Source organism: Macrotis lagotis, chromosome 1 (genome assembly GCF_037893015.1).
Source record: "Macrotis lagotis isolate mMagLag1 chromosome 1, bilby.v1.9.chrom.fasta, whole genome shotgun sequence".
NCBI classification, from domain to species: domain Eukaryota; kingdom Metazoa; phylum Chordata; class Mammalia; order Peramelemorphia; family Peramelidae; genus Macrotis; species Macrotis lagotis.
The window spans coordinates 79,169,754-79,197,655 of record NC_133658.1 but is presented as its reverse complement, the minus strand read 5'-3'; the positions used below and the strand labels follow the sequence as shown (position 1 = coordinate 79,197,655).

Here is a 27,902-nt window from a genome sequence, read left to right as displayed (position 1 = left end):
TATCATATCTGGAAGGGGATCTCTTTGAATGGTTATTCTTAAGAGTTTGGTCCTGGATCCTCTTCTCTTTTCTTTCTACACTCAATCCCCTTGGAATTGACTATCATATTCACTCAGATGACTCCTAGATTTATACATTCAGTCATGATCCTTTTTTCTGAATTTCAGATCCATATTACCAACTGCTTAATATGCATTTCAAACTGACTGACTCATAGACATCTCAAGCTCAACAAATGAAAAGCAGAATTCCTTATCTTTTCCCCTAAGCTCACCTCTATTCCTAACTTTCCAATTTCTGTTGATGATGCCACCTTTTCTAGTCAATAAAGTTTTCAACCTTGAAGTCATACTGAATTAGTCAATCTTTCACATATTTCATTGCCTTCAAAGGTCGACAAAACTTTTCTATTCTACAACTACAATATTTCTCACATTTATTCTTTCCTCTCTGTCACAAAATTGCTACCAAGTCCATGCTCTCATCACCTTTCATCTAGACTATTGTAATAATCTCTTACATGATCTACTTGCCTTCAGAATGGATAATCCTCATCCATCCAGTCTCCATTTCAATTCCTAAAGTACAGGAACACATCTTTCTCCTGCCCAAGAGGAATCTAAGTTCCTGCTATCATCTAAGATAAAAATAAAAAGAAAATGTTTCTTTGTTTCTATCTTTTTATTTATTTATTTCATTCTTCTTTCTTTCTCCCTTCACAATCTGGTTTCAACCTCCCTTTACAGTTATGCTAAAAAACAGTACTTGTCTTCACCCAACCTAATTTTAGCCAAATTGACCTTCTTGTTTGTTTACCATATGTGATTCTTGCTTCTGTGCTAAACTCAGGATCTATCTCCTGCATGAAGACAATTCTGATACCTTAGTTACTGTGGCCTACTCTGCAGAAATGATTTTGTATCAATTAATCACATTATTAAAATCATTTAAGTTCCTACAATGAGGCATACATTTATATGTAAAGTCATTGATTAAAGGCTAGTTAGAAGTATTTCCCTCCCTGGCCAATAGAGCAATGCAGGATTGTTTGTAATCTGCCAACAATAAGTGGAATGGATACTGACTTCTTTGACTTTGATTCAAGAATGAGAAACCCCTATTGCATTGATAACCTCATTCTGCTTTGACTGAGGAAGAAAACTAAGGTTTTGGAGAATTTGTAAACTTTTCTCCTTGATGATGGCTGGGCCACCAATGCTGAGGAGATCCAGGGCCTGTTAAATGGTCCCATCACTTACAGAGGGTAAACTGTAAGACAACTTCATCAAGGTTAGAGAAAATTCACTTACCATAAATTCCCCCCTACTAAGAAGTAGGTCATCAGCCTTTTTTGGCTTCTAAAGATAGCACTGCCCTCCCCCCTTCCCCTTTCCCAGGAACCTGTACATTGTCCTTCAGTCCCTCTACAAGGGAGTTAGTGAGCATGTATGCATTTTATTATGGGACCTAAACCAACAACTTGTCTTTGAAGTACAATCGGGATGCCTGTTATGGACTGTTCTATGTGGGAATACTGTGAATTATCATCACCTTGTGTCTTTGAGCATAAGAACCTTATTTTACTAAGTACCATGTGAGTGGGAGTGGATTAGCATCTAAGGAAGGATATTTAAGCACTTGTATTCTGGTAAATAAATGGAGCACTTGGAGATCTTGATGTTGTACTTGTCTCCTTTTTTTTCCTTGTCTCCTGCCCCTCCAACTCTTGCCTGGGGAAGATTGAGGGAGCCCAGAAGTGGGACTCAACATAAGAGTCCAGAAAGGGACTCAACATATTGTCCTCTGAACTGGGGCAATAAAGGAGGTGTTATCTTAGTAAAATTCAGAATAAGGACATAATAGATACAAGCAAGTGAACCAGGCAACATCCCAGAGTGGAGGGTTTGCTGGAGAAAGTAACAGGTTGATTTGTTACTTAGGTGGGTGATTTTAAACAGAAGAAGCAGCAAAAGTGAGAAAACAATTAAGTATTTAACAATGAACACTGAGGAGTCAGCTGGAAGCAGAGTCTCCAAGGCAGTGCCCCAGGGGATGAAGCTTCTTGCTCAGCAGGAGTCACATGAATGGGATTCATAGGACCTGCTTGATTCTTCTTTTGCCCTCTGCTGTGGCCTGATTGCATTATGCTGATCATCCAAGCCGCTAAACCTAATCAGTGCCTAAGACCCTGATGCCTTTGATGAATACAGGGATTTGTATTGCCCAATGCAAGTTGGCTGCTGCTTGGACAGCAGAGGGCTGTGAATAGAACACTAGTTGTGCTTCCTGTGTGGAGAGCAAAGGTGTCATATGTTATTGGACAGTTTGTAATGTTGTAGACAACTGTTTAGAAAATGCAACAACTCCAAATTTTACTGTTGTCAACAACTCAAATTATTTCAAATGATTTCTCTCATTCTCTGCTGCCCCTACCCTCTGCAGATGGAGGGAAGAGGGAAAAGGGAAAACTTCCTTTTTGAAACTTCAAAACTCAAACCCATGTCTCAAAAAACTTATTTTAGAAATCAAGGGACCCCCATGCATTTTTCCTGGTTTGGGGAGGAGGGGGGGATTGGGCAATGACCAAGTTGTTCAATAGTTTATTGATTGGGAAGCTTCATGGTTCAATTAGTTAAGAGAAAAGGGGAAGAATTTTTTCTAGGACTGGGAAATTTGGATTTTGTCTGTCAAATGAAGTCTGTGCCTATGGCTTATATTTCTGTTCACTGCTCTTGATTGGTTATATGTGTATGTGCATATTAGAACATTTATAGGTCATTTTAAATCTCTACTGTACTAGCGAGGTAGGAGAATGTTGCTATATTTTGAGATTTTGGTGCCAGCCATGGTGTCCAACAATCTCACTTTGATGTTTGAAACACAAGAGTTGTTTCTGTGTTGAGAGTGTGTTAATGTCTAAACTATGAAATAATTAGGTAAAGTTTAATGTTACTCCTTTTTACTTTATATTTTGAATTTTATTGCTTTGAAAGGTTTTTTGGGGGCAAAAGAAAAAACTTTGTAATCTTTGTAAGTTGGGGAATAAAATGTATTTCAAGGAATTTGGGAATATTGGTTTTGTTAAATTGACATTCGTGTATATTATTATTGAGCTTTTGTTTACAATTAGGTGGAATTAATCATGTAATAATTTTGTTTCAAAAACAAGAAGGGAGATATGTTAGGGACTGTTTTGTGTGTGGAAATATTATAAATTACCATCACCTGGTGTCTTTGAGCATCAGAACCTTGTTTTACTAAGTGCCATGGGAATGGGATTGGATTAGGGTCTGGAAAGGATATTTAAGCACATCATTTTTTACAAAGTTTTGAGTTTTACATTTTTCTCCCTCCCTTTCTTCCCCTCTCCCCTTGACAGAGAGCAATCCGATATAGCCTCTACATTTATAACCCTGCTAAACATGGATTCGTATTGATCATGTTGTGAGAGAAGAATCAAATCCAAATGGAAAAACAACATTAAAAAGGAAACAATGGCATAAGGCATAAGACAACTTTTTTTCTGACTCAGCAATGGGGTTAAGTGACTTGCCCAAGGTCACACAAGTGCCTGAGGCCAGATTTAAAGTCATCTACTCCTGACTCCAAGGCAAGTGCTCTATCCACTGCATCACCCAGCCACGCCTATAAGACAACTTTTTTTTTAATTTATTTTTATTCTCATTTTGTACAAATGTTTTTCTTTACATTAATAAACTATACTTGTGTAGAAGTAAACAAAATACCCTCCCCCCCCATGAATATAGATAGACTTGCTTGGGCGAAAAATTAAAAGGGAGAGAAAAAAATTAAAATTAAAAAAATAATAGTAATAATTGTAGGTATGGTCAGGTGGCGCAATGAACGAAGCACCAGCCCTGGAGCCACAAGCACCTGAGTCCACATCGAGCCTCGTAAACCCAATAATCACCCAGCCATGTGACATGCAAGCCACCTGATCCCCACTGCCCTGCCAAAACCAAAAAGAATAAAAAGAAAAGACCAAAAATAAAATAAAATAAAATAGTAATAATAGTAGGGGTGGCTGGGTGGCAGACAGAGCACTGGCCCTTGAGCCAGGAGCACCCGGGTCTGAGTTCGGCCCCAGACACTCAAAGATCACCCCGCTATGTGGCCCCAGACAGGCCACCCAGCCCCACTTGCCCTGCACCCTCCCCCAAATAATAATAACAAAAAATATGTTTCAGTCTTTGTTCCAACACCATCAACTCTGTCGTGAGTGGATCACATTCTTTATAAGTCCATCACAAAAAATACTTCCATATTTTTCCAACGTTGCCATTGCTGATCGCAACTCCCTCCTTTCTTATTTCTCTACTACCATGTACTATATTTTCTCTCTCCTTTCACTCTGACTCTGCTGTAGGGTCGCTGAGTGGTGCAGCAGACAGATCCCTGGTCCAGGGGCCAAGAAGCCCTGAGCCCCCATACCACCCCTTAGGCCCAGAATCCACCTGACCCTATTGTCCTGGGCAGGCCATCCAATCCCAGCCCCCTGCAAGAAGTAAAAAAGAAAATGTGTTATATCTGGCCACTCTCCCCCCATGGTCCATCCTCTCCTCCTTTATTCACATCCCCACCCCTTCTCCCTGCTCCCCCCTCCTTCTTACTCCAGTTGTCTATACCCCATTGAGTATATATGCTGTTCCCTCTCCTAGCCATCTCTGATGAGAGCAAAGGTTCCCTCATTCCCCCTTGCCTCCCCACTTCCATATCATTGAAATAGCTCATTGTAATAAAACAAAATCTTATTATGTGAAATATCTTGGCCTATTGCCCCTCTCCTTTTTCTTTCTCCCATTCCATTTTCCTTTTTTTTCTATTAACTCCATTTTTACACCATATTTTATCTTCGAATTCGGCTTTCTCCTGTGCTTCAACTATAAAAGCTCCCTCTACCTGCTCTATTAACTGAGATGGTTCGTATGAATATTATCAGTATCGTTTTTCTATACATGCAGTTCATCCTCATTAAGTCCCTCATATTTCCCCCCTCTCCTCCAATCTCCATGCTTCACCTGAGTCCTGTATCTGAAGATCAAACATTCTGTTCAGCTCTGGCCATTCCAAAAGGAACCTTTGAAATTCCCCTGGTTCATTGAAAGTCCATCTTTTTCCCTGGAAGAGGACAAATCAGCCTTGCTGGGTAGTTGATTCTTGGCTGCATTCTAAGCTCTTTTGCCTTCTGGTATATTGTATTCCAAGCCCTACGAGCTTCCACTGTAGTTGCTGCTAAGTCCTGTGTGATCCTGACTGCAGCTCCACGATATTAGAACTGTGTCCTTCTGGCTGCTTGTAATATTTTCTCTTTGACTTGGGAGTTCTAGAACTTGGCTATAATATTCTTGGGGGTTGGTTTTTTGGCATCTCTTTCTCAGGGGGATCGTTGGATTCTCTCCATTTCTATTTTGCTCTCTGCTTCTAGAATATCAGGGCAATTTTCCTGTAGTAATTCTTTGAAAATGATGTCAAGGCTCTTTTCCTGATCATGACTTTCAGGTATTCCAATAATTTTCAAATTATCTTTCCTAAGTCTGTTTTCCATATCAGTTGTTTTTTCAATGAGATATTTCACATTTTCCTCTAATTAGTATTGATTCCTGATTTCTGGTAAATTCATCAATCTCCCTGAATTCTATTCTTTGTCTGAAGGATTTATTCTCCTCAGAGAGTTTTCTTATCTTTTTTTCCATCTGGCCAATTTTGCTTTTTAAAGCATTCTTCTCCTCAATAACTTTTTGAACTGTTTTATCCATTTGACCTAAGCTGTTTTTTAGCATGCTATTTTCTTCAGCATTTTTTTTGGATTTCCTTGACTAAGCTACTGACTTCATTTTCGTGTTTTTCCTGCATCTCTCTCCTTTCTTTTCCCAGTTTTTCTTCCAACTCCCTCATTTGATTTTCAAAGTCTTTTTTGAGCTCTATCATAGCCTGAGCCCAATTTCTGTTTTTCTTGGAGTCTTTAGATTCAGGAGCTTGTGCTTCCTCATCTTCAGACTGAGTATTTTGATCCTTCTCGCGCTCATTTGCAAAATATTTCTCAATGGTCTTCCTCTTGTTTCTTTGCTTGTTCATTTTCCCAGCCTAAGCCTGTTTTTTTAGGGTGCTTCCTGAGCTTTTCGGACACTCCCACAAGGGTCTCAGTGTGTGAGGTTCTGTCCTCCCTCCTGGTCTGTGAATGACCATAAGCACCCCCTTCTGCCACGGGGCTGAGGTGGGGGGGCCCTGCTGTTCTATGGGGGGGGCTAGACTGGGATCAGGAGCTGAATGTGGTCAGAGCCCCAGAGTCCTGTTCCAGGGGCAGAGGACAGAGCTGGGCAGTCTCTCTTCACTCCCCTCCCTCAGCTCAATGGGCTCATGCCCTGGGGGCTCCTGCTTACTGGCTCTGCCTGCTTCTGTTTCCGGGTCTAGGCTGCTGAAAGACCAAGCTGCTGGCTGTGTGCCCTGAGGGCTGGGCTCCATGTGCTCACGCTGGCAGAGGTCCCCCGCTGTTCCCCCACTTTGTGCCTGGTGCTCCCCGGGGTACAGCTCAGGAGACTCCCCCACTGCTGTGAAGTGAGGCTCTCAATGCCCTGGGGCTGCCTCCGGGAGGCTGAAGTTCTTTGGCTCTGGCGGGCCACCCCTCTGGTGGGCCGCCCCTCCGACCCCGGGAGCAGAGCCTTTCTGCTCTTTTCCAGGTTACCTTGAGTGGGAGAACTGCCTCACTGGGTCCCTTTGTGGGTTCTGTCTCTTGAAAGTTTAGTTAGAGTCCTTAGTTTATGAGTTTTTATCAGAGAGCTCCTAAGACTGGATCCCTTCTTGTCGCCATCCTGGCTCCACACCCTTCATGGTTATTCTTGATGGTGACTTTGGACAATTATGTCTCCATCTTGTTTGACTTCTCTCAAGTCACACTCACCATCCACAAAATTAAAAATACTCAACCAGGGACTCCCATCAGAGAATGAAACTTGTGGCTCATATAATTCACAATAGAAATTCCTTCCTTACAAAGGAGGAGCAAACCTTAGATTAGCAGTATGGGTCTTCAGCTCTAGCAATAAAGGATCTAATGGGAATACTGGCATCATTTGAAAAATCTACAAGGAGTTGTAAGGTTTTTCCTTTCTTGATAATCTCTGTGAGAGAACAAAACACCTAGGTGCCAAATGTAAAGGGATATTTTCACAAAGAGATAGCCTAGGGCTCATAGATAATGAGAACAAGGCTCTTTGCCACTAATTAGGGATGTGTATTCTCTGTCCTCTTACATGAGCCACCACCTTCTCATAATTATTGCTAATATAAGTATGTGCATTTTTCCCTGGTCCACTGAACTCTATTACTTATGTCCATGCCTGTAATTTTTTCTGCAAGACTTTCTGCTTGTCATTATTCCAACATTGGGGTATAGGGTGTGTTCAGTGGTCACTTGTACCTCTAGTGAGAGGGCTGCTCAGATGGTTTTACCTTTTGCTTTCTGCCTGATCCACCTAACTCTCCCCTGTGTCTCCAAGGAACTGTACCATGCAAAGCAATGGTAAACCATTTCAGCAGACAGGCAAAACCAGGTCTACGGTAATTGAGGGGTCTCAATCTTGTTGATTATTTAGGGTGTTATCTACCATAAGAATGTGAAGATTTCCCCTGTAGTGCATGAGAAGAATTTGTTCCAATGTTCATGAAGGCAAATGAAACAGATGTTGGGGAGCACTTAGAGCTCGGATAGACATCAAAAATGCCTAGATCTTGTCATAATTAGTTGTCTTGAAATTGTCTTGTCACTGGAATGTGATGACTCTGGAAGTGAGATTGAGGCTGACCACTTTATGCGACATTGTCTTACTAAAATCCAATTTATTCATGAATCACCCATAATATTTTGTCTTTTTTACTTATCTCAAAATCCTATGGCAATAGACCAATGATGACACAGCAGATGCACAAAAATTAGGATCAGTAGTCAAAACAATGTACTTATGTGCCATGAGGTCATGGGGTTGCATTCAATAGAAGCATCATTTCCAAGTCAAAATATATCTAAATATCTCTAAAGACCTGTAAATCAATAGATAGATACAGATAGATATCATTATTTGTATGGACATCTATATAGATGACATATATATCTATCGATCAATCTATTTATCTATTATCTATCTTTCTATCACCTATCTGTTTGGCTTTTTAATGAGTCTTCTGTGATTACTCTTTTTCAAAACAAATTTAATTATTTAAGTCAATGTGGTTAAGAATGTCTTACCCAAGGTCACAAGCTAGGCAATTATTAAGTGTCCGAGGTCAAATTTGAACTCAGGTCCTCCTGGCTCCAGGGCTGTTGCTCTGTCCACTACACCACCAAGCTGTCCCCTTTCCATCTACCTATCTACAAAATATAAATATATACAGAATAAATTAATGTCAAGAGATTAGAGCACTTCTCCAAGGAACAGTTTTTTGCTAACCTGGAGGGAAATTTGAACCCTTCCACATTTGGCAACAGTGTAACCAAAAAAAATTGTTTTCATTCAGAAATTTTGTATACAGCACTGCATTCACTTATCTGGATCACAATCATTAAAACTAGCTTGATGAAAATGATAGTGAAATACAGAAACCATTAAATGAAAATGAAACTCCACAGGGCTTATCAACTATATAATTCATTACACACTAAGAAGGCAGCATTTCATGCCATCAGAAATAAAACATAAGTAAAGCTTAGAGAGATACAGGATTCTTGGCTCAGTAAGAATCCAAATGAAATTCAGTTTTATGCCGATTGTAGCAAACTAAAGTGCTTTTATGATGCACTAATGACATTTCCTTTGATCTTAGTTACAGTGGTTTTGTCTGTGCAAAAGCATTTTAATTTAATTTAATCAAAATCATCTAGTTTGTTTTTAATAATGTTCACCATCTCTTCTTAGTGATAAACTGCTTCCTTTTCCATAGATCTGACAGGTAAACTAGTTCTTGATTTTCTAGTTTGATTATAATATAGTTTTGTATGTCTAAATCCTGTATCCATTTGGATCTTATCTTGGTATAGGGTGTGAGGTGTTGGTCTAATCTAAGTGTCTCCCATATAACTTCCAATTTTACCAACAGTTTTTATCAAAGAAAGAGTTTTTATCCCAATAGATGGACTCTGGTTTTATCAAACAGCAGATTACTATAATCGTTTCCTGCTATTGCACCTCATCTGTTCCACTGATCCACAACTCTATTTCTTTGCCAATCCCATACAGTTTTGATGACTGATGCTTTATAATATAACTGTAGATCTGGTAAGGCTAAGACACCTTCTTTTGCACTTTTTTTTTTAGTTTTTTCAAGGCAATGGGGTTAAGTGGCCTGCCCAAGGCCACACGGCTAGGTAATTATTAAGTGTCTGAGGCTGGATTTGAACTCAGGTACTCCTGACTCCAGGGCCGGTGCTCTATCCACTGTGCCACCTAGCCACTCCCCTTTTGCACTTTTTTCCATTGAATCCATGGGGGTATCTTTTAAGGGAGAAAGGACACTTTTTATAGTACAGTTACTAAGGTATAGCAGAAGAAGGCATAATCTGTGTGATGTGAGATGAGGTAGAAAGGAATGGAAGATCTTGGCATATGATCTCAAGTGAGTTGGAAGAAAATATATCATAGGAACTGTTAGATAACATGAAAAAGTTTGGAAGAGACTGATAAATGGGATAGTGAAACTTTAAGGAAATGTAGAAAATTTTCTTGCCACTGTGAGGACCTACTTCAGATTAGACAAATTTGTAATGGACCATGTCAGCATAGTTTAGAAATATCTGCAGTAATTTTGGTAACCCCAAAATAAGGATTCCCAGGGAAAGATGATCACATTAAAATTAGTGTCTAGGGAGAGACCTCCCCATGTGATAAATGAAATGCTCATATGTTTCACTTAACAGATTCAAAATAGTTACACAGTCATAGCTGGGATTCATTGAGAGTATGTCAGCGTGAATAATAAATAGTCATTGATGACAGGGAAAACAGTAACATTATTTAAGTATTAGGATAGATTTTGACAACAATAGTAGCAGAAAGCTATCTCATTGCTTTCACAGTAAGAACACACCAAGTTCAGGATCCCCTAAACTAGGCTTCTGAAATTGTTTCATTGGAACACTGAAAATCCAAGCTCTTCACTCTGCCCAACTAACCTCTTTCCCCAAGGTTGTGCATCTGAAAGTAGGGAAAAAATCAGTATTTGGACTTAAGGGTGCCCACATATAGCAGGAGAGTTTAAAGGTAGAGCCTTGAGGTTAAGGGTATTAGGAATACAAGGAAATCACAGGAATAAATCTCAGATTAGAAAAACAATGAAACTTTTTGCAAAAAACCGAAAGAGATGACAACTTTGTTAGTATATTGCCCATGGAATAAAAAAAGATGAGCATTATAGAAATCTTCCTTTCCCTTATGCCTCCAATCCTATCCTTAATCAAGTTCTTTTAGGCTCCCTTCCTTTCAATTTACAACAATCCTTTTCTATAATTCAGATTAATTTCCCATTCCTAGGAAAATTGTTTATGTGTGTGCTTACCTATAGCTCATGCCTTGTCTTTTCTGGGAATGTAGATAAACAAGGTGAGAGGGTGATCTAGCCAGTGGTTTCAGATTCCACTAAGAAGAAAAAAATACTTGGAGTGATTCTTTGTTGTCCTTCATTCTCAAAAAGGACCAAAATAATATCACTATGTTAGAGTCAATTGTGTATAATTGTGACTTATTAGACCAATATCAGTTCAGAATGCTCACAGGTCAGGCACAATAGACCTTGTGAACATTTAGGATAAATTTTTGTATCGTGCATTTCAATTGAGTTATTACAGTTCTGGTGTGCTCATATAGTGCAACCACTTCTCTGATTAGGGCACAGCATAGTGAGTGGTTCTCATATCACACAAACAATTCCAAACTTCTTAAGAGAGACTTTGAGAATGTTCTTGTGTTGCTTCCCATCAAAGTTGTACACTGTAATACAATTTAAATACTTGGCAGTTTAGTTCAAGAAAGGACCTCAGTGTCCATCTTATCCTTCCAGGTGATCTTCAGAATCTTCCTAATCCTTCTGGTCAAGATGGCAGAGAGAAACCAGGACTTCAGTTAAGTGCTTCTGAGTTTCCCTGTGGAACTGACATTAATTATCTTTTAACAGATTTTGGAGCAGAAGACTGTTTCAGAGAGCAGAGTACAACATCTCCCAGGAAGGTCTATTGCAGGGGGAGAATGGGCATGCCCAGGGCAAAGAGCAAAGACTTAGTCCAGTGACAGCAGGTTGAGGAGGGGGAACTAACATGAAATCCCTGGCTGTGTGAGCAGAGGATTTCAAGATGGGACTTGATTGCATAGTGAGCAGCTCCAGCACTCAAGGAAAGCTCCAACCCAGGACCCACATTGAGTCTGGTGATTGTTTTGGTCAGCCTTCACCTTGACAAGCAAGTCTCTGACATTTAATCCCAGAAGGAGGGCCTGGAGTTCTGACTTAAATAGCCCAGAGATGACCCCAGATTCTCCCTTTCCCAACATCCCAGGGTGACAATTATTCAACACTGACAGGAGAGAGAGAGAGAGAGAGAGAGAGAGAGAGAGAGAGAGAGAGAGAGCGAGCAGCAGGGATTCCTGTGCAAACAGCTCAAGCTCAGATTTAGCGTCAGGTGTTCCCACCTGTCCCAACAAGGGACTAGACAGCAGATGTCCCATCTGAGAGAGAGCCTTTAGCACTTCTAGACAGGTCAGTGTAGTACAGTGACTGGGCTGCCTGTGAACTATCGGGAGACAGCTCCAGGAGTTTCCATAGTGGGGAGTGGGTGGTTGACAGTCCCAATACAGATGTTCCAGAGAGCCTCAGGCTTCCCTTACCTGTCAACGCATTAATCCAACCCTAGGAATTAACAATTTCAACAGCCCAGGGTATTTAGTAAGTTTCTAAAGTTCTTAACACAGAAGGACTGGAAGTAAGGACCTTGGGATAGGTGGCAAAATCCAAAAGGAAGAAAGACCAGTAAAAACAGGATTCATCGAAAGTTGTCTTGGAGATAAGTTTGGACAGACCACAGGTTCATAAAAAGGGAGCAGAAGGGATATCAATTATGAAGCTATGGAGGAGAATAGAAATTGGACTTTAACCCACAAAGACTTCTTTGAACACCTCAGAAAGGATTTTAAAAACCAAATTGAAAATTGGGAAAAGAAATGAAAGAGAAAATTAACATCTTGCAAAATAAAGTGACAAAAGTAAATAAAGCTTCAAAAATACAATTGACCAAATGGAAATAGAGATGTAAAAGCTAAAAGAATAAAATACCTCCCTGAGGAATAGAATAAGAGTAATGGAAGCTAATGATTTCATGAGAAACAAAGAATCTGTTAAACACAATCAAACAATGAAAAACAAAAGAAAATGTAAAATATCTCATTGATTTTTTTAAAAAATATATTTATTTAAGGCAATGGGGGTAAGTGACTTGCCCCAGGTCACACAGCTAGGCAATTATTAAGTGCCTTAGGCCAAATTGGAACTCAGGTCCTACTGACTCCAGAGTCAGTATTCTATCACTGTGCCACTTAGTTGCCCCCTAAAATATCTCATTGATAAAACAGCTAACCTGGAGAACAGCTCCAGAAGAGATGAGTTAAGAATAGTTGTACTACCTGATCATCATTATCAAAAAAGGGCCTGTACTCTATTCTTCAGGAAATCATCTAAGAGAAGTTCCCTGGCATCCTGGAATCAGAGGGCAAAATAGTCATTGTAAGAATCCACTGATCATCTCCTGAAAGGAATCCCAAAATTAAAACACCAAGGAGTATTGTAGCCAAACTTCAGAATTATCAGATCAAGGAGAAAATTCTGCAAGAAGCCAGAATGAAGCCAAGGATCTGGCTGCATCAACATAAAAGGACTGAGGGTCCTGGAATATGATTTTCTTGAGATCAAAGGAGCTTGAAGTACAACCAAGAATCAACTACTCATCAAAATTGAGTATACACTCTCACATGGAAAAATATGAATATTTAATGAAATAGATGACATTCAAACATTCCTGATGAAAAGACCAGATGTGAACAAAAACTTTACTCTTCAAACAGGAGATCTAAGAGTTACATGAAAAGGGAAACTGGGGAAAAGAAAAAGACTGCTATACAATAAGATTAAACATTGCTTAAAACAATAAGCAATATCTGTTGTAGATCTGTTTGGGCAAGTCTGGGTGAAAGGTCAGTTTATGAATAAAGCCCAGTCTTATGTGACTCTCAAACTAAAGGCTCTCCATCGAACTCTGCCATGATAACACATTTGTGTAATCATGTGGCCTGTAGCTGAACTTCTTGATTTAGGTTACATCCTGCACAAGTTTGAGATACCTCATTGTTTTATCTTGTATGCTGATTTTGTGGGATTTTTGCTACAAAGAACTGTCTGATACTGTGAATGAACAGCTCTGCTAGTTGTCCTGCTAGCATCCCCACCTATGTGTATGCATCTCATTTTTCTCCTGAAGCAAATTAATCCCCCTGCCAGTAAGGGGCCCTATTATTAGGTGCCCCAACATGGGGCTAATTTAGTGACTTGAAGCCCTCTGGAGGCTGAGAGAGTCTTTCAGAAGAAACACCTTGTGAAGCCATGGAGAGTTCTGTGATAAATTTAAGGTAAGGGAGAGGCTTGAAGAGAAAGGGTAGTTTGGCAGTGAAAACAAGGAAGGAGAGAGAGAACACTTTGCTTATGGGAAAGGCAAGACCAATAAATAGAAAGTTTAAAAGTTCTCATTATACCTATGACAATACAAAAACAAGAAATTATACCCACTCTCCAAGTATTGGAAAGAAGTAAAATTCAGAACACCACAGGATCCAGAGGATACAAAAATAAACTAAATTACTCTGAAAGAAGAGGCTCAATTCACAGAACTTTTGATAGAGCTCATGGTAAATGAGCCATCTAAAGGATGGTATAAGCTTAGAGTGTTCAATACTTGGTTAAAGGCATTTAGCATAATGCCTAGGGCTAACATGGTTAGATTGGCAGTCCTAGTGGAAAAGAATAATGAGAACATCTTTTGGGCTCAAGAAATATATATCAAAGACAGACCAATTATGATTATAGAAGTAGAAGGATATTGTGTGCAAGGACTTATAGACACTGGGACTGATAAATCAGTGATTAATAGACAGCAGTGGTCCTGGGAATGGGAGTTGGAGGAAAGTGATATCACTGTCCAGGGAGTCAGGGAAATAAAACAGCCTACTAAGAGCAAATGAAAATTGACCTGGAGAAAGAAGACAAAGAAGGAACTTTTCAACCTTACTGTCTAAACATTCTGCCCATGGCACTTTATTTTTCAGGACATGAGAGTAATTGTTCAATCAATTTTTTTATAGGGGCCATTGCTGAAATGTAGTAGAATTTACATGCAGAAAAGATAATTTGAACAATGTAAAGCCCCATATGAGTTGAGCAATGGCCCTTATCACAGGAAAAAATATGACTGCCATAAAAGATATAACAGGAAAAATATGAGAGGGGACATCTAATAGAGACCAATAGTCCCTATAATTATCCTACTTTTGCTATAAAAAATTCAGACAAATGGAAAATGTTATGAATTTAAGACAGATCAACATGGCAATGGAGGACATGGGTCCTTTAAAACCAAGACTTCCTTTTCTGGCAGATATTCCTAGAGGATGACCTTTATGGACTATTGATTTAAAAGATTGTTTTAATCCCTTAAAGTTACATCTGAAGATGTATTTTCCCTTTTCTCTTCCATCTGTTAACCTTAAAGAGTATTACAAGAGGCATGCTTGGATTGTATTCCCCCAGGCAATGAAAAATAGTCCTACTATGTGACAAACTTATGTTAGTAAAGTATTAAAGAGTTTAAGACAAAAACTTCCTAAAGTCTACATTATATGGATGATATTCTGTGTTCTCACTCAAAAGTACATATGTTAGAAGTGGTATTATAAGAATGCAAATTTGAACCAGTATGGACTTAGAACAGCAGAAGAGAAAGTCCAAAAATATCCTCCATTTCATTACTTAGGGTGTCAAATTACAGAAGAAAATGGAAAAGCTCAAAAAGTAGAAATTAGGAAGGATTCATTTAAGACTTTGAATGATTTTCAAAAACTTATAAGAGATATAAACTGGGAAAGATAATTTATTGGAATTTCAGTTGCAGAATTACAAAGTGTTATCAGATATTAGGAGACCCATCTCTAACTTCACCATGCAGTCTAACAGAAACAGCAAGAATAGCATTAGAAATAATTGAAGAAAAATTACATAGTCACAGGATGGTAAGAATGTGTTATAACCGTCCTTATCAAACAGGGATATTACAAACCAAGTTTACTCCAACTGACTGTAAATGGGTATATTTTACCAATCAACCAAAAAGGAGTGTTATATCTTACCCTGATTGCTTGTAAAGGTTATAAGAAAAACCTGGAATGAACCCAACACTTAACAGGTTATGTCCCAGAAAAGATCCAGATCCCCTTTAATCATGAACAAGTGGAGGATTTAGTCCAAGGAAATTTAGAGTGGAAAATAGTGATAACAACAGTTAAGGTTTCTTTAGATAGGAAGATATTCTGAGGGCTTATGAAATTTTTTTTGAATTACAATTATTCTGAGTTCAGTAGTAAAAAATTCACCTATACAGGATGCTATTAATATATTTACTGATTCAACCAGACATAATAAGGTTTCTATAGTTGTGCCTCAAATGAATGAACTTTTCTTATATAATACTAAGTATGATTGTACTCAAAAGAATTAATTGTATGCTATTATTCTTGGTATAGAAAGCTATAAGATTCCAATTAATATTATTTTTGATTCCCAATATGCAGTAGGGATAGTTAAAAAGAATGAGACAGCAGATTTAAAAATGAAAAACAGGAGAAATTTTTAATTTTTTTTAAGAGACATCAAATTGTTTTGGAAACAGAAACCATCCCCTCTTTATAACTCATGTTCCCTCTCACAGTCACTTCCTGGGATGATATGTAAAGGTAATCTTATTGCTGATCAACTTTTTTATAGCTAATGTTTCTACTGTCAAAGCTTCCCAAGACAGTTTCATCAATCAGCAAAGGCATTAAGGAGACAATTTTCTATCACTAGGGAGGAATTCAGACATATTGTCAAGGAGTGTCTTTAGTGTGTAATTTTCAGTCCCCCAAAAAATTATTGGCATTAACCCTCAAGGTTTATAACCTCTGGATCTTTGGAAAATGCATGTCACACATGAACAATCCTTTGTTAAACTAAAATATATCCATGTTATAGTTGATAGCTATTCATCCTTTACTGTTGTTTCGGCTAGCACAGGAGAACCTGTCAGGCACATTACTGATCATTTATTCTTGTGTTTTTCTATACTTGGCATCCCCTGACAGCTGAAAACTGATAATGAACCAGCTTACATTTTCAAACTTACATTCAAATACTTCAAAAAGTTTTGTTGCTCCTTTCATATACAACATGTTTCAGGGAATCCTTACAATTCCACTGGTCAGGCTATAGTGGAAAGGAAAAAAAATAGGTTGTTGATGACATTCCTACATAAACAGAAAAGGGGGAATTGTGGGGGAACAGACACTGGGGCAATGCCTAAGTAAAGCTCTGTAATGGTTAAATTATAACAATAAAACCCTAGTTGAAAAATCCTTTGGTTACAAAAATTACATAGATTACATAATAAATAAGCCTAAGTGTAGTCATAGAGTTATGTGGAAGGATACAAAAGATGGACATTGGAAAGGACCTGATCAATTACTAGCCTGGGGTCGAGGATATTCTTCTGTTTTCTCCACAGTTGGAGAAAATGTCTGGATGCCAGAAAGGAACATCAGATCGTGAAGACCAAATGAAACAAGTAATACAGAAAATGAATAACTTACACTTATGAAATCAAAAAAGAAAGGATTAGAGGAGAAGGAAGGACAGACCACATAAAAGGATAGCACAACATGGACTTATAGGACAATTTGTGATTCTTACATTAATCATGAACAAATTGGAGACTGAAAAAAAGAACTGAATATTGTACTTATATTCAAAACACTCCATTGGTTACTTTCATACTGCGGGGAGAAGAGCATGGCTGAAGTTGTTTTGATAAGGGGAAGCTGCAAATTATTTGCAATATAACAAAGGTACTACTGGAAATACCAAAGAAGAGATGATGAGAAGAGAAGTTAGGTATAATGTTAACTGTTACAAATGTATTATTTGATCATGTTTATGTAGATCAAGAAGTGGTGAATAAGGAAAAGATAAGAAGCAAAATATTCTCAAGAATAGTCAGAAAATAGTACTGGAACATTAAACCTCAAGAGAAAATTTATGAAAATCCTTATCATCTGATTAGTGCATTACAAACCTCTGTAATGAACACTGTGTTAGGGAAGAAAATAAAGACTTGAGCAAGAAATTGTATGATTGGCTATCTTCTCCACCTGTAACTGGTACATGGTTACATGGCCTTATTTCTGTTTTCAGCTTTTTTGTACTTATGATGTTGATCATTTTTGCTGTTTGCCTCTCATTTTAAAAACTATCTTTGCTCTGAGTAAGAGTGAGGGTCTCACATTCAAAATGTTAAAGTCCTAAGGCCAGTACAAATCTATTTCTGATCATGCTTTTGGTGAACTAATTCAATGACAGGAGAACCTTCCATCTGGAAGGTTTAAGAGATGTATTAGTTTCTTATTTGAAGGTATTATGCCTACATCTCTCATTGCTTCTTCTATATCACTTGCTTTGTCCATATCTAATGTACAAAATGAAGTAGTTCAGGCACATTATTTAGAGGAACTTAGTAAAAATGTAAGTACAGGCTTCCAAAAGCAGGCAAATATTGATATGCAGTTTTTACAAATGTTAGAGTGTTTGAAGAAGATAGTAGATTCTATAGGAGATGAATTAAATATGGTAGAGTTGCGATTATATCTACATGCAAATTTGTGTAACCAGCTTGAAATATAATGATACTCAATGGGAATGGAAAAAGGAACCACATTAATGGATTGTTTGGGAATTCTACTGTATCTTTTGGTATTGTTGATTTGTATAAGTTGGCTAAAGACATCCAGGAAATCTCCCAATGAGATGTGACTCAAGAAAAGACAGCTGAAAAGATAACTGAGTGGTTTCAACAATAGACCCTCTTTGGGCATTGGGCCAAAAGTATACAATTGTGTCTTATATTGATTCTCTTAGTGTTTCGCCTTTGCTGCTTGCCAAGTCAATGAAAGAATTTTATTCTATAACTGGAGCTACTATATATGTTATCAAAAGACTCCAGAATAATATAACCCAGGTTGAACATCAGGTTGATCAACTATGAGTTTGTTGTGTAAACAGAAAAGGAGGAAATATTGTAGAGCTGTCCCAGTAAATCTGGGTGAAAGATCAGTTTATGACTAAAGCCCAGTCTTAGGTGACCCTCAAACTGAAGGCTCTCCATGGAACTCTACTGTGATAACACAACTGCAACATCAGTGACCTCACTTGCCAATAGGCCTGTACCCAAACTTTTCAACCTAGATTACATCCTGCTAGGTTACATCCTGTGCAAGTTTGAGATATATTATTGTGTTATCTTGTATGCTAATTTTGTGGTTTTCTGCTTTAAAGATTTGTCTGATACTGTGAATAAATGGTTCTGCTAGTTGTCCTGCTAGGACTCCCACCTGTGTGTATACATTTCATGTCTCTCCTGAGTCAAACTTATTCTCCTGCTGGTCAGGGAGCTTGTTCGGCAAAAGGATGAGGAATATCAAATATCTATGTATGAGGAACTATCTAATATCTTTTTCCTTAGATATGTCTTGGAATGAATACTCAATTTCTTTAAATGCCTGAAAGACTGTCTTTTTTTTCTTATTTTCTTGTTTTTTTGAAGTTTACAACTTTTTCCCCAATCTTTGGTCTTTGTTTAAACTCTACAATTCTTTCTTTGACTATAGATGGGATTTTCTATCACAGAAACCCTAAAATTGTCCCTGAATCTTGCAGTGATGAAATGAGCAAGTCTGTTATGGTTGATCATCACCCCCATGTAGCTGTTAGGGTGTAAATGTTCTTCTGGTTCTACTCATCTCACTCAGCATCAGTTCATGCAAATTTTTCCAGGTTTTCCTGAATTCCCATGCCTCCTGGTCCATAACATACATATACCACAATTTGTGCAGGCATTCCCCAATTGATGGACATTCATTCAATTTCCAATTTTTTTGCCACCACAAACAGGGCTGCTATGAATATTTTTGTGCAAGTGATGTTTTTTGCCATTTTTCATGACCTATTCAGGGTATAGAGTCAATAGTGGTATTGCTGTGTCAAAGGGTATGCACATTTTATTGTCCTCTGGGCATAATTCTAAATTGCTCTCCAGAAATGCTGGATGAGTTCACAACCAACAATGCATTAGTGTCCTAGATTTCCCTCATCCCTTCCAACATTGATCACTGTCCTTTCTGGTCATATTGGCCAGTCTGGGAGGTGTGAGCTGGTATCTCACAGATGATTTAATTTGCATTTCTATAAGTAATGATTTGGAGAATTTTTTCATATGACTATGGATTGCTTTGATTTCCTCAGCTGTAAATTTCCTTTGTATATTCTTTGACCATTTATCAATTGGGGAATGGCTTGAGTTTTTTTTTTGAAAATTTGACTCAGTTCTCTGTATATTTTAGAAATGAGTCCTATGTCAGAAATACTAGTTGTAAAAATTGTTTCCCTATTTACTACATTTCTTTTGATCTTGGATACAGTGGTTTTGTGTGTGCAAAAGCTTTTTAATTTAATGTAATCAATATTATCTGGTTTGTTTTTCATGCTATTCTCCATATCTTCCTTGGTCATAAACTGCTTCCCTGTCCATAGATGTGACAGGTACTCTATTCCTTGATCTCCTAGTTTGCTTATAATATTGTCTTTTATATCTAAATCCAGTACCCATTCTGATCTTATCTTAGTATAAGGTATGAGATGTTTGGTTAATCCAAGTTTCTGCCATACTAACTTTCAATTTTCCCCAAAGTTTTGATTTGAGGCCCTCTCCCTGTTCGTGGAGAGGGTGGGGGAAGCAGCACTGTCTGAATTATTCTTTAACAATGTGGGCTGGGCCATGGGTGACAGATGTTAATATCCCTAATCAGCTGAGGGAGCTCTGCTGGCCACCCCTTGTGGGGGGGGGGCTGTTACTGTGTTTTTTTTTTTTTGTGGAAGAGGACTCTGCTGAAGTATGGAGCTCATGGCCAAAGCAGAGCAGAAGACTGATGTCCAGCCACACTCTGCAACTCTCTGTGCTGGTTCTCCCCAGACTGCCCCCCCACAGCCAAAGCCTTTGTGGCTAAGGTTGGTTCTCTGGCTTCTCCCCACCATTGCTGCCCTGGTCTGGCTCTCTGCTCTCCACTCCTGGTTCACCCACTGTCCCCTTAGACAGATCTTGTTGGTAGTTCTTCTCCTCCTACCTTTTTTTCCTGGGGTTTTTCAATATGACTTCTGGTAAGAAGTTTCTTTCAAATTATTTCTGAGGGGAAACCAGGAGACCATAGTACAGTACCTGTCTTTTCTCTGCCATCTTGACCAGAAGTTCAAGACTGTCTTTAAAAAAGCATTTTAATGTGTGGTTCAAAAGATCAGGAGTTTTCTTCAGAGTTTAGATTTAATAAGGTTCTGTTATCAGATAATTATAAAGAAAACTTTAGACAGTATGAACTACCACTTAAATGAATGAACTCTTTATCAGGTAAAATGTTCAGAGACTCAATGAGAGTCAATGTAATAGTTATAATTATATTAACTTACATTTAATTACAGTTTCCTGATTTGCAGAGAGTTTTCTTTACATAAAATGTCATAGCTATTACTTATCTTTTTTAGTGGCTGAGACAGAAGTACATAAAGCAGAGATCTGACCACCACTACCCTTTCAGAAACCTCTGGTGGTTCCTTATCAAGTCCAGGATAAAAATATAGAATCCTCTGTTTGCAATTCATCCTTCAATTACTCTCCCCTCCATACAGCAAACTTTCCAGGCTTGTGACATTTTACCACTCACCAAGAATGAAACGTGACAATTCTCAAAATCCTACCTTTTGCAAAGGAAGCTTTTCCTACTTCCTCTTGTTTCTAGTGACTTCCATTATGTTATTTCCAACTTATTCAATATATAATTTGTACAAAGGTACTTACATGTCTCCCCCATTAGATTGTGAGCTCCTTAAGGGGAGATAATTCCTTTTACTTTTCTTTGTGCTTAATATGTCCTATTGTTAAAAGTTTATTGATTGATTGTCTGGTCCAGGGTGTCACAGTTAATGAGAATTTGATGATTTGAAGCTAGCATTTACATATTGCTTTAAGGTGTATAATGTGTATTATAATGTGGGGTGGTGGTCTGGGGAAAACCAGCAGAGAGAGATGTAGAGTGTGACTGGACATCAGTCATCTGCTCTGCTTGGGTCATGAGCTCCATACTTTGGCAGAGTCCTCTTCCCCAGAGAAATACAGTAAACTCCCCCCCCCCCCCCCCCCCCCCGCAGGTGTGGACAGCAGAGCTCCCTCAGCTGATTAGGGAGATTAACACCCCTCACCCATGGCCCAGCCCACATTACTCAAGGATAATTCAGACAGTGCTGCTTCCCTGACCCTCTCCAGCCCCAGGGAGAGGGCCTCAAATCATTTCACTGTTTCAATGTTTCTCAAATAAGATATGCCGTTTCCCAACTCCAGGCATTCTTACTGTTTGTTCCTCATGCATGAAATATTCTCTCTACTCATTTATGCCTCCTGGTTTCCCTAAATTCATTATAGCCCTAGCTAAAATCCTAACTTTTTCAAAGGAAGCTTTTCTTTCCTCTTGTTTCTAGTGACTTCCATTATGTTATTTCCAACTTACTCAATATATAAGTCCTTTGTACAAAGGTACTTACATGTCTCCCCCCATTAGATTGTGAGCTCCTTAAGAGCAAATAATACCTTTTACTTTTCTTTGTATTTCCAGCACTTAATATGTCCTATTATTAAAGGTTTATTGATTGATTATATGGTCCAGGGTGTCACAGTTAATGCAAATCTGATGATTTGAAACTAGCATTTACATAGTGCTTTAAGGTGTATAATGTGTATAATGCACTTTTCGAATGTTTCATTTTGTTCTCACTAGAATGCTGAAAGGTAGATGCTAGTATTAACATTTTACAATTGAGGAAACTGAGGTAGACAGTGTAAAGTGACTTGCTCAAGGATACATTCTGTCTGAGCTAAGATTTGTGCTCAGATCTTCCTGACTCAAGATCAGGGTCTCAATCCAATGGCACATCTAGCTACCTCTAATCTTACTTTTCCTGATTCCAAATCCAATGCTTTATTCACAATCCACCTATCTATAGAAGGGATTCTGAATTTGGACTCAGAAAGGACTATGTCTGACAATTACAGTGTGACCATGGTTAACTCCTTATTGATCTAAAGCAGGAATAGACATTGGGGTCCTTGACTTTTTAAAGTTAATTTTATTTTAATTTAATTATTTTCATCCATATGCACATGTATAATTTTAAGTTGCAAAATTTCCTTCCACCCTTCCTTACCAGCACCACTCCCCCAGAATCTAATAGATTACCATTGTACCTAAATATTTTGATAAACATGTTTACAAATTAGCAATTTTCAGTATGAGGAATTAGGATAAGGGAAAGAGATACTTAATAGATGATTTTTATAAAGTGTTAATAAGATTTGGAAGGGTTGTTTTGTATGTGTGTGTGTGTGTGTGTGTGTGTGTGTGTGTGTGTGTGTGTTTTGTTTTATTTTGCTATTCTTCCCCTGAATGGGGATAATATAGTCCATAGTCTGTCTAATACAGTTATACTAGCTCTCTGGACTGCTGAGCGGAGCTGCTTCCATCAAGGTTGTTCATCTCAGAGTGTTGTTGTTGATGTGTACAATGTTCTCTTGGTTCTACTCCCTTCACTCAGCCTCAGATCCGGGAAATCATTCCATGCTTCTCTAGAGTTTAACCATTTATGCTTTCTTAAAGAACAATAGTATTCCACCATATTCACGTACCATAACTTATTTAACTATTCCCCAAAAGATGGGCATTCCCTCAATTTCTAATTCTTTTCCACCACAAAAAGAGCTGCTCTGAATATTTTAGTACATGTAGGACTTTTCCATTTTTATAATTTCTTCTGAATATAGGCCTAGAATTGGAATTGTTGGGTCAGAAGGTATGAACAATTTTATTACTCTTTGGGCGTATTGGATCTCCAGAGCCACAACTCCACCAACTCCACCAATAATGCATCAATGTTCCAGGGGTCCCAGATTTTATAGATAAGGAAACTGTGGCACCATGAAGTTAAGTGACTTACTTAAAGTCACATAAGTAATAAGTAACAGAGTACAGATATAAAGAGACAGAGAGAAAGGGAACAACTATTTAGTAAATGCTTACTATGAATCAGACTCTGTAATCAGCACATTATAACTATTATCTCATTTGATCTTTACAAAAACTCCAGGAAATAAATGTTATTATTGCCATTTTACAATCATCTAGGATAATTAGGCAGACAGAAGTTAAATAACTTGCCCAGGGTCACATAGCCTGACACCAGATTTGAATTCGGCCCTGCCTGACGCCAGACTCAGTGTTCTATTCACTTTGCCTCCTGGTTGTCCAACTCTTTGAACATCAGTTTCTTCAACAGTAAAAATTATAATCATACATTAATGACATTCCTAAAATCATTCTAAAACTTCATTCTGTGCTCCCATAATTCTTGCCCTCTAGTTAGTGATAATTTCAGATGTTAATCATTTCTGTTGTGCTTACTTTTCTGCTTCAGATGAAAGTCCATACACATCCCAAAGTCTAGGTTACAGATATCTGTTTTCTTTTAAGATGATATGAGTGTTTCCCAGTGGAGTTGATGGACATGGAAGAGTAGTGCCTGGGTTCTTTGTCTATAGAGGTGAACAATAAGAGTATAGGTACATTTAGGAATATGTATTGGGGGCCTCAGAGATTTGATCTCCATGAGTCCTCATTAAAGAAAAAGCACGTAATTGTTTAAATACTTTTTCTAGCACTTGGACTCCTGGCTCCTTTCCTTCCCTAATAATATTTAATGGACTCTGCATTCTGCAAATTTAAGCCTTATATCATGAGGGTTCCTGTAAAAAAGATGTAGTTAAGAGAGATCTGCTTCAGAGTCTCCTGGGAGGCCTCTCATTTCATCCATGAATCTCCTTCCTTTTTAATCCAACTTAGAGCTTTAATGCCAGATATCAAGTTGGGCTAACTGCCTTGAATTCATAGCACCCTTTCTATTCTCCAAGGAATTTGCACATCTATTTGGAGTTCTCTTTTTCTGTTCAACTGTATATCACTTCTCTTTCCACGTTGTGTCATAATAAAGTTACTGCCTGGAGAACCATTCTCACTTGTATGAGTTTATTCAAGTTTATCGAACCTCCAAAAGTCAAGTCAAAAAAGAATACTCTGGAGGTAGCTAAGTAGCACTGGATAGAGCACTGGCCCTGGAATCAGGAGTTCAAATCCTGCCTCAGACACTTAATAATTACCTAGCTGTGTGGGCTTGGGCAAGCCACGTAACCCCATTACCTTGCAAAAAAAACTTAAAAAAAAAAGAATACTCTGATAACTAGAGCCCATCAGTCCTCACCACTAATCTTGGGCACTTAAGCTGGAACAGCTCAGTTCATCTTAAGCACATACTTTTGTATCCAGAATATTGGCAAATTTTTTTTCTATTATATACTTGGAAGACATAAGAATGGCATCAATTTTAAGCCTACTTATTTGAAGCCCAAAGTATGAAATGTTACATATTGTAATAAAATAGAGCCCTCTGGAGTTATGAGGATGAAATGGAATTTAATGATCTGTGACTGAAGACACCACTTACTTGGTAAATGGAATTATTTAAGGAGAAGGAGGACGAAGAGGATAACACAGAAAAGAACATCAATAATGCTCAAGTAACAAACTCTCTGGGTCATTAAAACAGTGTGCAAAATATGCATAGTTATCCAAGTTCTTTTTCTATAGAGTATAAATAATTTTAATACTATTGATAATAATAATGTATATATTCTAACCTGCATAAAGGTTAAATTATATAAACCTATAACTAGGTAGAATAACATATAGAGCATTCAGTATAAAATCAGGAAGACCTGAGTTAAAATCCAATCTCAGACATCCAATCTCAGACATTAACTACCTGAAGGGCACTAGGTAAGTCATTCAACAATTATTTGCCTCTGGTTCCTTTTTTGCAAAATGGGGATAATAATATCACATACCTTCCAGATTTGTTGTTAAATCAAATGGTTTAATATTTGTAAAATACTTAGTATAGTGTCTGACAAAAAGCAGCCAATACACACACACACACACACACACACACACACACACACACACACACACACACACATATATATATATATATATATACATATATATATATATATATATATGTATATAAAAATTAGTTCCCTATCTTGACTTTCCCTGTTACATGATAATTCATTTCCTAGTCACTGGTTTTCTTTCTGAAATCTTTCATCACCCTGAGATACCCAGACTTGCACACTGTATTTCTGATCCGAAGATTCCATTTATTTATCTTTACAATGAAGGAGATCAGATCACCTTTAGCTATTTGGCCCTGGGTTAACAACTGATATGAAAATAGATGACTGGATCAGCCATACTTACTAAAAAAGAAGGGATGTTTCAACTACACCGTGTCATTTACTCTTAGTATGGACTTAATGTTTATTGGATTTGATTATTGGATTTACAGAATATAGTGGCTCTGGATAATGAGAGATCAGATATGAGAATTCTATTTCTCTTAGGTTTAGTTGTCCTTTCCATATAAGTAAAACTCAGATTTTCCCAAAAATAGACTTTGAACAATTCAAATAGGTCTTATATAATAACAAGAATCATCTCAGCATTGATGCTCACTTTCAGTTTATGTTGCTGTGAGTGATTTTCTTGTAAGAAGTAAGAGCCTTTAACTGCCAGTAGTGGTGAATTCTGACTTGATAGTCAAATGGAGATTCATAGAATTTTGTAATTAGAAAGAATCTTACATACAGCCTTTTTTATATTTCAGAAAACTAAGATCCAAAGGGTCTTTCACAAATTACTTTTCTCCCTCTCATAGAAATCACTGACCAGAATTCAGATTGTATGGAAGTGGTAACATTTTATGAATGTTTTGGGCACCAGCCTTATTTCTGAGACAAATACATCCAAAATCTACAAGTCAAAAGGAACTTCTTCTATAACATCCAGACTGCATTTAAAGATGTACATTAAAAGGTAATCAATAACTTCCTGAAGCATTTATTTCACTCACTGATAACTATTCTTTCCAGGAATTTTTTTTCACACATTTAACAAATATCTCAATTTTATACATTGCTTCGAGTTCGACTATCTGGATCTGGGTCTAAGAAGAAAAAAAATAGAATTCTCTCTCTACAAGGCAGTTCTACCAATTCTTAAAAATAGCTATGCTGATTTCTTCATCTTTTCTTACTTAGCGCCTTCATTCAGTTATTATGGGCTGTCCACTTACTATACTGATGATCCAAACACCTGGATAAACAACATTTTATAAATATTATTCTTAAAATGTGATTTGCAGAATTGGAAACAATATTCTAGTTATATTTTGCCTGAGACCCAGTACAGTGGAACTATTAACTCTCTTGTTCTGGTTTCTCTATAGTTCTTGACTCACATACATGGGCACCACCCTGTCTCAAGCCTTATCAAGTCTTTCATGACCTATAACAAATAATTGAGCTTCCTACTTCCAGTATCTCCCATCTATATTTCACACTCCATATAACTATTAAATTAATATTCATAATGAACAGATCTGGCTGCACCAATCCTCTGCTCACAAAAATTCAGTGATTCATTGTTTTCAGAATAAAATATAAATTTTATTCCTATTTAAAGTCCTGTACAACATAACTGGGAACTACCTTTCTAGATTGATTTCCAATTGCTCAACTTCTCCCATTCTGAGTTCCCCAGATCTGGTAGTTTATGGAGACTAGAATAGAGGTAGTGTGTGTGTGTGTGGCAAAGTAATAACAGGAAAAGTAATAATTATGTGTCATTTTATGGTGTTTCAAGATATGTAAAATTTTTAATGCATTATTTCACAATTCTCACATCAACCTCCAGATCTAAATAGATTCAGAAGTATTAAGTGTTTGGTCTGAGGTAACTCACCTATTTATTGATTGAGGCAAGATGGATACCCAGGTCTTCCTAATTTCAGATTGAGTATTCTCTTCTATGTAATGTGACCAAGAGGAACAAAGAAGGCTGGAAATTAAGTTAGGAAAAAATGAATTTGAATCTATATTTGACACTAGCCATGTGACAATGTGCACGTCATTTGGACACTAAGTCTCAGTTTTTCCAAGTGTAATACAGAGATAATAATTGTAGTTCCTAAATCATTGAGTTGTGGTAAAGTCTAAATGAAACATTGAATACAAATTACTTCATAAACTTCAAAGCACTGCATGAATAATAGCTATTATTGCCATTATTACCACTTGTAATATACCACCATGTAAAGTCTGAGTGGGATGTGTGGTTGAAATTCATGCATTTCAGAGATTGTCTAAATCTAATGAATATAAGAAAAATACAAATTTAGAAAAATAAATGTTATTACATTGATTCTTATCAGAATTCATTCCAAAACTGAGGTTTCTAGATAATTAAAAAGGATTCTCCCTTAAAAGTTTCATTTTCTCTTTCAAAACATGTTT

The 27,902-nt window shown here is 37.6% G+C and overlaps 1 long non-coding RNA gene across 1 annotated transcript in view; it reads left to right on the top strand.

The window, feature by feature from the left end:
* LOC141513669 (uncharacterized) overlaps positions 1 to 26,418 on the top strand; it is a 44,198-nt gene extending 17,780 nt beyond the window's left edge. The window contains exon 3 of the long non-coding RNA XR_012475859.1: positions 26,267 to 26,418. This is a non-coding gene — a long non-coding RNA (uncharacterized LOC141513669). The remainder of the gene's footprint in view (positions 1 to 26,266) is intronic.
* The last annotated feature ends 1,484 nt before the right edge of the window (positions 26,419 to 27,902 follow it).